The sequence below is a fragment of the Ambystoma mexicanum genome, chromosome 1p (genome assembly GCF_040938575.1).
Source record: "Ambystoma mexicanum isolate Mex_15411 chromosome 1p, UKY_AmexF1_1, whole genome shotgun sequence".
Taxonomy (NCBI): Eukaryota; Metazoa; Chordata; class Amphibia; order Caudata; family Ambystomatidae; genus Ambystoma; species Ambystoma mexicanum.
In genome coordinates, this window is record NC_090921.1 from 954,720,127 (window position 1) to 954,734,658 (window position 14,532).

The 14,532-nt window shown below is 51.0% G+C and overlaps 1 pseudogene; it reads right to left on the reverse strand.

Moving 5' to 3' along the window:
* Window positions 1–4,989: 4,989 nt before the first annotated feature.
* LOC138457313 (5.8S ribosomal RNA) lies at window positions 4,990–5,142 on the reverse strand (annotated as a pseudogene).
* Between the last annotated feature and the right edge of the window lie 9,390 nt (window positions 5,143–14,532).

The window sequence follows — 14,532 nt, forward strand, 5'->3', positions numbered from 1 at the left end:
ACCACTTATCAGGCTAGCTATCAATGGGCATGTCTCCCAGGCGATAAGGATCACTAGGGGTACTAAGCAGGGCTGCCCATGTCACCATTCATGTACACAAACCTTCTCGAACCCTTCCTAGCTAGAATTAGACAGGAGAGGGGAATAAAAGGGATTACATTCAGTGGGGAAGACCATAAGGCAATGGCCTTTGCCGATGACCTCCTAGTCGTGCTAACAGACATGGACACTTCCCTCCGGAGGTTAACAGCACTCCTAGGGAATTTGACAGAGTGGCAGACCTGAAGACCAACAACCAAAACAACAGTAGATTAATGAAAACATTATTGGCTAATGCTTTCACTTTGGTTCATCTTGCGCTGCTCCAAGAATGTCACCTCTAGCGGCACAATACAAATGCCCCCGGCCGTCCCTCTTAATCACGGCCCCAGTTCAGAAAAACAACAAAATAGAACCAGTGTCCTATTCCATTATTCCTAGCTTAAGTATTCAGACGACCAGCCTGCTTTGAACACTGTACTTTTTTCAAAGTAAACGCTTCAGACCCCCAGGACACTCAGTCAAGAGCATCAAGGGGGCGTCAAGAGGCAGGGGCTGGGACAGGCAGTGGTAGCTCGCCTCGCGGCGGACCGCCAGCTCAATCCCAAGATCCAACTACAAGCTTTTTAACTACAGCAACTTTAATATATGCTATTGGAGCTGGAATTACAGCGGCTGCTGGCACCAGACTTGCCCTCCAATGGGTACTCAAAGGATTTAAAGTATACTCATTCCAAATACAGTGCCTCAAAAGAGTCCTGTATTGTTCTTTTTCGTCACTACCTCCCGGAGTCGGGATTGGGTAATTTGGGCGCCAGCTGCATTCCTTGATGTGGTAGCCATTTCTCAGGCCCCCTCTCCAGAATTCGATACCCCATTACCTGTGGTCACCATGGTAGGCACAGAAAGCACCATCGAAAGTTGATAGGGCAGACATCTGAATGCATCGTCGCGGTCACATGGATGTGCGATCGGCCTGAGGTTATCTAGAGTCAACAAAGCAGCCGGGCGAGCCCAGATTGGTCTTGGTCTGATAAATGCACGCATCCCAGGAGGTCCGCGCTCGTCGGCATGTATTAGCTCTAGAATTACCACAGTTATCCAAGTAACAGATGGAGTGATCAATGGAACCATAACTGACTTAATGAGCCATTTGCAGTTTCACTGTAACAGTCGTTTGTACTTACACGTGCATGGCTTAATCTTTGAGACACGCATATGCTACTGGCAGGATCAATGTGGTAGCCGCACCTGCTGGAGGGTGGCAACGGGGGGAGCCGCGCGACTGCCTCAGAGCCAACCTTTGCACCCTCTGGAGCTGTCTGCAGGACCCGAGCACCAAAGAGCATCCCTAGACGTGTCTCTGCTGGTGCACTGCGTGGGGCACACCCTCCGGCCGGCCGGGGGTTTCACCATGGAGCCCGGGTTGGGCAGCGAGAACCAAGAGGAGTGCAGACAGGTCCCTCTTACCCAGTCTATAGTAATCCAGAGGAAGGTGACTAAGTTTTGTGATCTGTGTACCCAGAGTGACAGAGTGGGACCTCTCGGCAAAAGCGTTGGGCTCCTTATAGACCCAACTGGAGACATTTTTCAAACTGACGCCCATCGAGACTTCGAGAGCAGCCCTGCCGTCTGGTCCTTGCAGAAATTCCTCTGGCCAATGACCAGATGGCCGGGCTCGGAGAGCGGCTATCTGGTAGGTCAATACATTCTAATAGGACTGAACAGGAAGGGCCTTTGGCCCCCCACCTGACAAAGGACAGGGGACCGGCAGGTGCCCAAAGGCATAGGCCAGCACCAATCATCATCCTCGAGCTCTAGCCAGGCCACCTTAGAGTTTCCCCCACCTCCACATAAGAGGTTTTTGATCCACCTTGGAGTTTATCCCTCTGGGGAGGGACAGTCGACCCACATGTGAGACAGGTACCCAAGGCTGGGTGCTTGGGGGGACCAGCACCCCCCAGCCAGCCTGGAGCTTTAGCAGGGCCTCTTTAGAGCTTCTCCATCCAGGGCTCCCCATGACTGCCGCAAGGCTTGGGGACTCGACCCACACGCACAAGGCTGGCACCCAAGGCCAGTGGGGGCAGCAGCCCCAGCCACCCTGGAGCTCTGGTCCGGGCAGCCTTAGAGCTTCTCCCGCCACATTAGAGCTTTACCCTCCGGAGAGGGACAGTCCCCACGATCACCACCGGGCTTGGGGACAGTCAATCCAGACGTGAGACAGGCGCCCAAGGCTAGGACCACCCCACCCCCTCGCCAGCCACCCTGGAGCTTTAGCAGGACCCCTTTAGAGCTTTACCCTGTGGGGAGCGACGGGAACCCCACCAGGGCTCCCTGCGACTACCACTGGGTTTGGGGGCTTATGCCCTGGAGCTCTGGCCGGGCCCCCCCTCAGAGCTTCTCCCACCACATTAGGGCCTTTCCCTCCAGGACTAACCCACAAACACTGTGGAACTCAGGGCTGGCCACTGCAAGCGCATTTACCCCCACGCAGAGGAAAGGGACACGCTCAGGTGACCCTTTGACACACGCAGCTCGTCTTGGACCTGATCACACGTGGTTGATACTTGCCAGAGGACCGGGTGCAACCCACGAACGCCATTGAAATAAAGCCAGTAATTGCGTCACGGCCACCCTGGAGGCCGCAGGGTGGCACTTCCATGCCAACCGTAGACAAATGCAGAAGTTAGCCGTGGCAACCACAACTCGGGCCATCTGGGTCTACTCCATGGGCCAGATGGCCCGGTGGCCGTGCATGCCCCCACCGTCCGGGGGCACAGGCTTAAGGTACCACCCCCCGTGCTCTAGGGTGGGTGCTTAAGCTGCTGCCTCTCTTCCCCGCCCTGGGTTTAAGGCACCACCAGCGTGCACTCGGGCCGGGGAGACGCTTCCACTCCAAATATTAAGCCTGCTGAACCCGACCGGAGACAAATGCAGGAGTCCGCCGCAACTCGGCCCATCTGGTCCGCCAGCCACAAATTGGGCCATCTGGGCCTACCACCAGGCCAGTTGGCCCAGTGGCCGGCCGGGCCTGCCCCGACCCCACCATCCAGGGGCACAGGCTTTAGGTACCACCCCCACACCTTAACCCGGGGTGCGGTTCATCCCGCAGCGCCAGTTCTGTTTACCAAAATTTGCCCACTGAGCACTTTCATACAATACCCGGCTCCACGGCAGCGAGCCGGGCTTCCTACCCATTTAAAGTTTGAGAGTAGGTTGAGATAATTTTGGCCCCAAGACCTCTAATCATTCGCTTTGCTAGATAAAACTGGGGTTTCTGTGCGCCAGCTATCCTGAGGGAAACTTCGGAGAGAACCAGCTATTATATCGTTCGATTAGTCTTTTGCCCCTATACCCAGGTCGGATGACCAATTTACACATCAGGACCGCTACAGAGCTCCACCAGGCCGAGTTCACCATCTTACAGGTCCTATCACACACGCTCATGCATCATCTCTCTGACAGAGCGTGCGAGACGGGTCGGTGCAGGGCCCACCGCGACAGGATGCCACTGCAATCGGCGAGCACCGGCCCTCAACATCATTACATCACAGGGTTTCATTCGGCCCTCTGACTCGGGCACGTGTTATACTCCTAGGTCAGTGTTTCCAGACAGGTCGGGTGGTTAACCGACATCACCTCAGACCCCTGACACCTTTTGTGGGCCTCCCCGCCCGGCAGCACGACATGGTCAGGGCGTATTGAGGGCAGTCCATCACAGTCACATCGGGATCCCCGTCTCCCGTCGCCACTCTAGCGACCCCCAAGAGGGGCCAGGATGGTTGCCGGATAAGGGCGCGGTGGCAGTCTATCTCCCTCAGCCCTGTGGACACAGCAAAACTGTCAGGCGGCTGTAACACTCTCTGCTGGAGCAGAGAGCCACCTGCCCCCTGGGGCCTTCCCAGCCGGTCGTGGTGCACCGCTACAGAGGAAATGCGCCCTGCTGGGGCTGGATGTGCCCAGGCCGCAGACCCGCAAGGGCCTCCACCGTCCCAGGTGACCAACCTGCCTGCTGTGTTGGGGTCTGTGCAGTCCGCCCACAGGATTCACCAGTTTACCGCTCAACCGTTTCACGCCCTCTTGAACTCTCTTCAAACTTCTTTTCAACTTTCCCTTACGGTACTTGTTGGCCACCAGTCTCGTGCCCGTATTTAGCCTTAGACAGAGTTTACTACACGCTTTGGGCTGCATTCCCAAGCAACCTGACTCCAAGAAGACCTGATCCCGGTGTGCAAGAGGCCGCTATCGGCCTAACACCATCCGCGTGGTGAGACTCGATCAGAAGGACTTGAGTCCCCTGAGCGATGCCGGGAAGTCGGTCTTTTGTACGCCACATTTCCCACGCCTGCCGCTGAATGAGGATTCAGTGCTGGGCTCTTCCCTTTTCACTGGCCGTTACTGAGGGAATCATGGTTAGTTTCTTTTCCTCCTTAGTAATATGCTTAAATTCAACAGGTCACCACGTCTGATCTGAAACCGTGGTCAGGGAGCACAAAGCTCAGGGCAGCTGGCCTCGGGCCCATACGGGGAGTTGCCCCAGCCCTGTGCCTCTGACGCAGGCAAGTGTGCTATGTCTCAATCTGCGACCGAAGCCCACATGGTCATGAGGTCCGCGTTCCATGGTCATCCTACGCCGGCAGCAGTGGGTCACCAAAGACAGCCACACACAGCACGGCCAGGTGTCCCGGGGTAGGGTGAAGGTGCGCCAGGCTTTTTTAAAGCCTGCTGCCGCCACCACCTCCGGGGTGCATCGGCCACCCGGCTCTCCCGAAACCAGCATGAGGCGGGGAAACTGGGGAGACCAGGACGCGTCGGCAATGAGCTTGTGCGCCAACGATCCAGCGACTGTGCCGTTTGGGGTCTGACCTTAGGGGGATGAATGGAATGGGGTCCCTGTGACAGCCCCAGCCACGCCCCTGGGAGGGAACCACGGGGCGATTGATGTACGAGCGACTCTCAGACAGGCGTTGCCCCCTTGGAAAAACCCAGGGCCACATGGTACGTTCAACTTGTTGATCAATGTGTCCTGCAATTCACACTAATTCTTGCAGCTAGCTGCGTTCTTCATCGATGAACGAGTCGAGTGATCCACCGCCAAGAGTCACAGGCACATTTTTTTTGTTCCAGACGTCGGCCTGACCCTGCCGGTGCAGGGAAGGTCGGGGGAGGTTCGCCGCCTCTGGCAGGACAGCCCAGCGCCCTGTCTAGCTCGGCTGAAACCATTGTGGTTTAAAAAATAAATAAATAAATAAATCCAGGTGCTCAGCCTGGGAAGCCTGACCGCCACCTGCAGCAGCACAGCGCTTCCCAGGAGGATGGAGGTAGGCCGTTCCGCCACCTGCCCACCCGGCCCTATGCACTCATCCTTCCCTGACCCCTTCCGCTTCCCTTTTGGGGGGGTGGGCTGGGAGACGGACAGCGAGGCAGGCCAGAGACAGCACAGACAGGGGATCGGGTGGGCCCGCTGGAGTCTTCAAACCCCAGCCCAGCCGCATAGGGCCCAGCTCCAGGTACCTGTGCAAGAGGCAAGGTCACCCACTGTGCCAGTGGGCCTGGCCATCGCTCACCCACAGATGTGGGCAGCTGGAACCTTGGCGCCCACCATCAACTAAGCCAGGTGCACCATGGCTCAGGGCTCATGCCTGGCATGCCGGGCCCCTGTCTGCCTGGGGAGGCGCCCCCTGAGAGCAGTCAGGTTTCCAAAAAAAAACTACCAATCAAACATGGTCAGAAAAGGAAGGAATTGCCATTTACAACTATGGGCCACTTTTTCATTGGTGCCTGAGACAATTATGGCCCAGTCCGACCCGCACTTCTACAAGGGAGCAAACCGTACCATCCATCTGTGCACCTAAACTACCAATAGCAATGTTAGTCTACACTGTGACCTGAGCTCATACAGAGGATTATTTTAAGCAGACTGTTAAAGACCCATTAAAAAGAGCAATGACTCTAGCTAATGGTGAAAGAGCAAATAAACTGTGTTGAAATCCTGGTTTAAACCGAGGGATTGTCCTGCAACCTCACTCTTAAAACCTGCTGATTTCTCTTTGCCATAAGCAACGTTTTCTTTTACTTGACCCACACCCGGCGCAGCTCCCCTCTGAAAGCAGTTGGGTGGCTGCATCGTGTGGGATAGTTTCAATGATAATATGGGTATTTATTTATTCATGCAATGTTTGACCGCTACCTGTATATTTTTTTAAGCAATCCGACAAACATTGCATAAATAAATGAATAATCGGGTCCATGTATCCGACAAACATTGCATAAATAAACTGGGTCGTGGCTGAGGACTGTTAAAGGAATGGTTCGGTAAAAAAATGTTATTGCCCCTACGGGTCGGACATGTGTTTTTAATCCTAAATCGCTCGATTTTAGAAAAATGTCCTATGGACCATACCCGAGTTTTCGTCCATTAAACGCACGCGAAAACAGGCATCAGAGAGCTGCCATTTTTTGATAATCCTATCACTTGCCGCATCGCCCTGGCTGACCTGCTTTTGCAGCACTAAATCATATCCCCCACTCCTGAGCCTGACATTATCAAAACATTAATATTCCCCACCTCTCTCCGTGACGTTTCTGTGCTGCGTAGGCAAACGCGCCCAGTCGTCTTCTACGCAACTTCACACAGAACCCGGTAACCAACACAGATCAACTCACAACACAGCGTGCCACAATTTGGAATATGAAACAGTACTTTAAAATCAAACAGCAACACGGTACATTTGGTAAAGTACATTTATTTGAAATTAAATGTTTATAGAATATTCAGCAATTGTCATATTAACTCCATTTATTTTCTTTTATCTCTATCCGCAAATCCGTAAAAGTTTATCGTGAGTCACGCACTGTTCCTTTATGGTACACAGGGTGTTGGTTTTCGTTAAAAGAAGCACTTTGGTCGCACGATGAACCGCAAGGCTGTTCCATCAAGTAGGCACTAGGCCAGCGTAAAGGTTGATATGTTGCTTCTAGCCGCTAGTACCGCGTAAGGGCATATTGGCCCTTGGCGATCGTCCCATAAGATCGTCAAAGTTGTGCAGTTGTTCACAAGAAGCTGCAGCTGGCGGTTGAAGAAGCCGTCTGCTGGCGTCTGAAACTGGTGGCAGTAGTAGTAGGGAAGGATATACCTGTTTTGAAAACATAAAAATGATAATTAGTCTCGCCAGCCGATCTTTATTAATATTATTCATTTTATTTATTACGGCCTATCTGAAACTATTTGCTTTCAAGGATAGTGCAATGGAGTATGTTCGGCTCTAAAATCAATGCGAAAAGTAACAAAATAAATAGAGGTTAGCACACAATGGGAAACAACTGTTTGTCTACATGCGTGTGGAATGTGGACCTGCATGCCCATGTTCCCGCTACAAGGACGATCCCACAAACGTTTTCATAGCTCTTCATTCATTCATTTATTCATGCATCCATTCATTAATTCTTCATTCCGGTATAAAAGCGTCTAAAGAGTTACTTACATTATATTTGCAATTTCCATTGTGTCTCTGCGTAATGCAGTCTGTAAATCCCACTGTGCTCTTGACAACGATTTTTCGTATACTGAACTAACATGAAACTCGGTCTAGTTTCAGAATTTTCTGCCTTATCGTCTCTTACGTTATTGCACCCCCCCTTCAAATGAAGTTCTTTCGGCATGGTCCCTGTCTCTCAAGGTCAAAAAACTATAGAACCGTATACTGCCAGTGCGAGTTGTGGGCCTCTTCAGGCCGCGCGCTGAAAATCAAAGCCGCTGACCTTCACTAGAAATGAGCATACATTCTTTCTTTGCAACATCCCGTAGTAAAGCCATCTGTGAGAACTTGAAGTTTCGAATCCATCTATGTACTGCGCCTCAATGTGCAAATGCGAACTGGCTTCTCTCCCATCTGCAACGGCTCGCTTTGCACGTTCTAAGGCCCCCAATTTTGTCCCCGTTGTCTGCGAGCTTTGCAGCCCCAAAGAACCATAACTATGGAGACATTTAATTTTTGGGGGAAGGTCAGGGAAAGTATAAAGTACCCGAGGAGTTGAGTTGAAAGTGAGATTTACTGTTTGTTTGTTTTATTATTTGCAATACGCAAGCCTCCCCTCGATTAACAGTGCGCAGCATTTACATGAGATTGTGAAAATTAGTTACATCAACAAAAATATATACATACACATATAGACAAGGTCAGCAATATGAGGTGAATAGAGAGAGAATTCAAAGATGACACCCAGGTTGTTCGCCACCCAGGATTGTGAAGGTAGGGGTTAGGGTTAGCATACTTTGTATGTACACTGTACAATAACATTTATTTACAAAAAGACAATCGTATTACAATTATTTAAACCGGCATTTGTACTTCACAACCAGCTCTCCTTTGGGTGGACATGGCACAGTGGCAATGTTTGGTGGCAATGGATCAGTGCTCTGCACAGAAACGTTCAAAATTCCATATCTGTGCTTCTCTAATACAGCAACAATAAGGCTTTTGACAAAGTCGAACTCCATTTCGTCATAGACTGGTTTGATCACCCATTGCTTACTTCTTTTTGAAAAGGCCATAGTGTAGCGAGGCATCCTTACATTACCCGTAGTCCTAGATTGTTCACGGCCGAGATTCTCGTTATGGGCCAAGACGGCAAGTAGAGTCCTATGTCTCATGCCCTGTATGCCGAAATGCAAGCGATTTGGCCTGTGCTGTAGGCACATATTGTGGAACACCTCCAAACCTCCTTTGTGACAGAATTCTGTCAGTCCCCTCAAATCTCTTGATAGAGTTTTATCGAAAACAATCTTCTCAATGGCTTTGTGTGTCGGTGAAGATGGAATCAACCACTTCTTCTTCCGTGCCTGCACTGGGGACAAATGGTGGAAATGTAGGTTTTCTGACCAGCGGTGCACGTTGGTATAGTGGTGCATCAGTGACAGCCATTTTTCAAGTAGTATTTCCACTGCCCCTTCACAAGTTTTGGAGCTCCACCAAATATGGTTGCTGATAGACTGGGACCACTCTGAAATACTTTCCAAACCTTTTTTTTCCCTGCAGCCGAGATTTTCTTATTGATTGATTTAGCAAGATGCCATACATCAAATTGATGTTTAATATGTGGGAACTGCTGTCTCATTGTCTTGGCAATTGAAACGTGTCTGTCCGTGGCTATGAGGTCGATGTGCATTCCCCTCGATTGTAGATATTCCACTGATTTTATAAATCCTAGTTTCTCCATGGCCACTGAGGATGTACATTGTGTTACCTGCACGACCACCGAACTCACAATTTTCTTACTATCCATGTCCTGAAAGTGGTAGGTGCAGTACTTGGCAGAAAATCCAGGGCTGTCGTACTGTCCATCACCGGCTAGCCTGAATCGTTTGCCTTCGAATGTACTTGCTACAGACAATTGTTCAATATTCCAAGCATCACTAATGGCCGGAAACAGATAATCATGTTGGTATTTGTAGTACTGTGTTTTTTAAATGAAATGGAGTCCCACAAACTGAAAGAAAGACTCTAACATTCTGAAACTGGACCCACTAAAAAGTGATGCAGCTGCACACAGTAGATTGCCTGCTGGCAGTTTCCCCAGCATCGGTTGTGCAGACCATGAGAACGTATGATTTAATCTACAGGCGGCATTTATTTTGATGTTACTGCCTTTTTTTTGACGAGTGACATGAGTCAATGGCTTCCCACATACTTTCCCTCTAAGGGAATGCCCACATTTCAGCATACTTATAATATTCATCAAACAACTGTCGAATACTGTGTATTTGCCCTCTTTCATTAGACTGTCATCCGGCGTCAAAGTCTTTTCGGCCTGTGAAGTTGAGGACATATCACCACATTTGAAAGAAATATCGCAGCTATCAAGTTCTGATGCATCAGTGAATGCTGCTGCTGGTTCATTCTCTGTCATTTCAACATCTGCTACTTCAACATTGATGGGAGAACACAACAATGTCGACAGCTTTTTTGGTGGCAATTTTTTGGCGGGTGTAGATTGTGTGAATTGAACTGCGACTACTTCAGAGCTATCTTCAATACATCCAGTATCATGTTGTTGTGGTGGTGCGGTCGCACTGTAGCAATGGTCCAATACAACTTTGCTGGATTCTCCGGACACATTCATTTCATGTTCTGGTCATTGGACATGAGCATTTCGAGTCTCAACACGCCGCGTCTGAATTAATAGTTCCTCCATAATGTAAATGGTCTGGCAAGCAACATCTCTCATTTGCTTCACTGTCTGTGTATGTATAGTTTGGACACCCACGGGTAACTAGAGGAAAGATTGGAAAAGGGATGTTCAGTTTAAACACAAGATAAAGTATAGTACAATTGACTGGAAAAAAACATAAAATAGTCCCCAGCACAAAAAAATTTCTAAAGTTATGAACTGTTTGTAACTAACCTTATTTTTGTTTCTTTTCTTTGCAACTTTTTTGACGCGACCTTCAACATCTGCACGCTGTTGCTCCGATTCGTATCCGCATGTCTCCCCTTCCTCTTTCGCTGCAACAACTATATTTTCTGTATCCGCATAGTCAGCACGGAATGAGGCTCCATCGACTCCCTGAAACATAGTACTTTCATTACTGTGTATCAAAATATTGTTAGCATAAAACACACGTGAAGACGAACACACAGGTACATCTCAATAGCCAAACACGATTTAAACATTGTGTGGAACAATCAAATGACAAGTATTCGAGCTCTGATGACCTAGTTCGATGGAGCTGTCAGTATCCATACCTCTGGCTCTGCATGGACTGCCACGAATGATTGTATTGAAGAGGAGGCATCAGCAACTCCCTGAAACACAGTACTTGCGTTAGTATGGTTTTCAATATTGTAAACATAACACACACTTGGGGTCGACGGCACAGGTACATATAAAGAGATAACCACAAATGTTGCATTGTCTAAAAGAATCAAGGAATATTTAAATATGATCAGATTTAATAGACTTATTTCTCCGATTTCTTTACATCTGCATCATCTAAATGGGATCTTGTGATTGTAGTGGAAGCTCCATCGTCTCCCTGAAACACAGTACTTGCGTTAATAGGGAAGAAAGTATAGCAAATGGAATCACGTTATATGATCACGCTCGATGGAGCTGTCAGTATCCACACCTCGTGCTGCTGAAGAATATCTATGGATGTTGTAAATGTGGTGAGCACTTCCGAAAGCTGTTGCGCCGATTCGTATCCGCATGGTCCCTCTTCCCCTGGAATTACTTGAATGTCAGGCTCCACATCAAGTGCGTGGGTTGACGCTTCAACAACTGCCTGAAACATAGTATTTGCATTAGTAAGGATTACAATATTGAAAACACAAGACACACTTGGGGTCGACCGCACAGGTACATATCAATGGCTAACCACGAATGAAACATGGTGTAGAACAATCAAACGACAATTGTTCCAGTCCTGATGATCACGGTCAGTTGAGCTGTCAGTAGCCATACCTCGGGCTGCTGAAGAACATCTAGGGCTGTTGTCAATGTGGTGGACGCTTCAGCATCTCCCTGAAAGACAGTACTTGCAGTAGTATGGATAACACTAATTATAACTGAAAAAAAACACCAGGGGACGACAACTAAGGTATATATCAATTGGAAAGCACTAACCAAACAATTGGTAAAATAATCACACGATACATAAAAACTATTACTTGACATGCATAAAACAAGTCTGTAGCTGAATAGCCAAGTATGATTACCTGATATGCGCTAGAAGTAGTTGATAACTGCGGGCCCGTCACGGATGTAGAATGTTCTTGCTTCAGATTCAGTGGATAGTCAAGCAGTTGTAAAGGTAAATTGTTGTTTGATAATGAAATGCAAATATTAAAAAATTGCCATGTAAACCGACAGAATACTTGAGAATAATGCTATTGAAAATGCGCAATATGGAGGCCACCAGGGGGCGCACAGGTGATGGCTGCCTGAGCGTCGTGCTCCCGCTGAGCTGGGCCATTGACAGGGACTGAGCCCCCCCGTATCCCCCAGGCGGATTCACTCGCTCGACCTGAGCTGGCGAGCCCCCCGTGACGCCCCCGCCAAAAAGAACGGCACTCGAGCTCCCCCGAGAGCCTGAGAACGGGCCGTGTCGGAGGAGCGGCGAAGAGCGCATCGGCGCCAGGGAAGGAGGAGCGGCCTGTGGGAGAGCCTTTTGCCGGCGAGCCCGTCCCCTAGCACCATTCCGCCCCCCCCGCCCTCGCGGGGAGCCCACAAGATTTTGGGACAGTGGCCCCTGCGGGGGATTTGGGCTTTCACCACCCCCGCTCCCCCCGGGCCGTGACGAGCCCCCGGCGGGGCAGGCCCCAGCGAGCACATTGTGCAAGCCGTCTCGGACACGGCAACCAGGGCCTGTTTTTGGAGGTTCTGGGGCCCCGACCCCCACTCGGAGCGGGATAGCGGGGTCAGGGCGCGTGGGAGGCCGCACAACACCCCCCCCCAAATAATTAAAAAAAAAAAAAAACTCACCCTCAGAGCACAATAACCACTGGAGCAGAAACACAACACCCCCTCTCTTGAGGGGTCCCAGAATCGCCGCAGCCTGCTCTCAGCGGGGCCTAGCTCGCCCGCACCAGACTTCTACAGGTGGTGGCCCCTAGGCCCATTCCCAGGGCGTGTGCCCGCCTGACAACCCCCTGGAAGGGGAACGCAACCTCAGATGGTGACAGTGGGACGGCGCAGATGGTCAACCCCCCCCGAAGAGGAACGCCAACATCTCGGAGGAACCCAGGTGTGAAGACACCAGCCTCCCGCGGGCTTCCCCGGGACAACACAGCCTGGGGACCTCAAGCCGGGTCCTCGAGGAGACTCCCTAAAGCCACCGGACCGCAGCGGTCCCAGCAGTGGGCACAGCGGAAGACCGCATGAGCTGGCAAGTGGCACTGCAGGCATATCGCTTTAAGGGAACGGAGAGTGCGGTCAGCGGCCCCACTGACGCTGGGGATATGGCACAGCCGGAGGCCTCAATGCAGTCCACGACAGCAATGGAGAGGGGCTTCGCCTCTATCCTACAGGAAATCAGGGACATGCGTTCGGATATCGCCCAGAAATTCGAAAAGATCGACCAAAGGGTGGACAAGTCGAGGACAGACTCCTGCAAGTGGAAACCAACCAGTCATCAACGGCAGCCCAGGAGGTGCAAACTGAGTTGAGGCTCCCAGCCTGGAGAAGAGGGACGAGGAAAGGGCTAGACAGATGGATGACTATGAAAATAGGGAAAGGAGAAATAACCTTAGATTTTTTGGGATCCCTGAAACGGAAGGCAAAACGGAGAGAGACTTGATCCGAGTGGTGAGAGACATTATCACACTTTTGTTTTCAGAGGAGATGACCACAGAGCTCACGTTTGACCAAGTGCATAGGGCAGGGGGCAGGGCAGGGGGCCCCGGGTCAGTCCTGGCCCGGTTCCACTACTACTCGGAAAAGACTAAGGTGCTTGAGGAAGCCAGGAAGGCAGGGGTGGTGACCTATAACAGCGCTCAGATCACCATTTATCAGGACCGTTCCGCATACACCCTGGCCAAGCGCAGGATGTGCCGTCCCCTAACACAGTTACTAAAGGAAAAGGGGGTGCGATACAGGCGGGGGTACCCCTTCTCCCTGGCCTTCGAATACATGGGCCAACGGACAATGCTGATTACAGAAGACGACATAAGGGGAGCCATCTGGGATTATGTGGCGGAGTCTACCCCCCGGAGGGGCCCTGTGGGTCTGGAGGCCCTTGGAAGGGGCGGCCCTAGCCAGCCGGGTGCCAGAAGAAAGAAAACCAGTTTGAGAAAATTCAAAAAATTGAACACCCCGCCGCCCGCATTGGAAAGCGAACACGTCGACTCGGAGGGCTGACGGTGGTGATGCCCCGACCCGCAGCGGGTCGGAAAAAAGAAGTTCCTGAGGTTTCTCAGAATACAGAGTCCCCTTGAACAGCAAGTATAACAGGGTCAACTGAAGGGACGAAGCAGTGGGGGAGAGGAGGGCTCATAGACACAAGCACTGTACTGATTGCCTAGCCGAGGAGGGTAGGCTGGTGATCCGGCCAAATGCCAGCAATGGCGGAACTATCTGGCTGGACGCCGGAGTGGGGGGAGGGGGGAGTACGAACTAGTTGGGGTTTGTTTGTTGGGGGAAGGGTTTGGGGGGCAGTTGGGGGAACGTTCCAAAAGTGTCCAAAAGGTGAAACAAGGGGAGCAAGGAGGGAGTGATGATGTGATATCATTGGCTAATAGAGAGGAAAACATAGATCATGGCTGATGCCCGTCCGGCCCTGGGTGTGGATACCCTTAACGTGCGGGGGCTGAAAACCCCCACGAAGAGGACCCTGGTTCATAGGGAGTTTAGGAGGGCGAAACTGGACCTGCTCTTTCTGCAGGAGACACATTGGGCAAAGGGGAAAGAGCCTAGAATGCGAGGGTGAGGAATTGGGGAGGTCTTTCACGCCTCCCACAAGGCCAAAAAAAGAGGGGTGGCCATATTGGTGGCAAG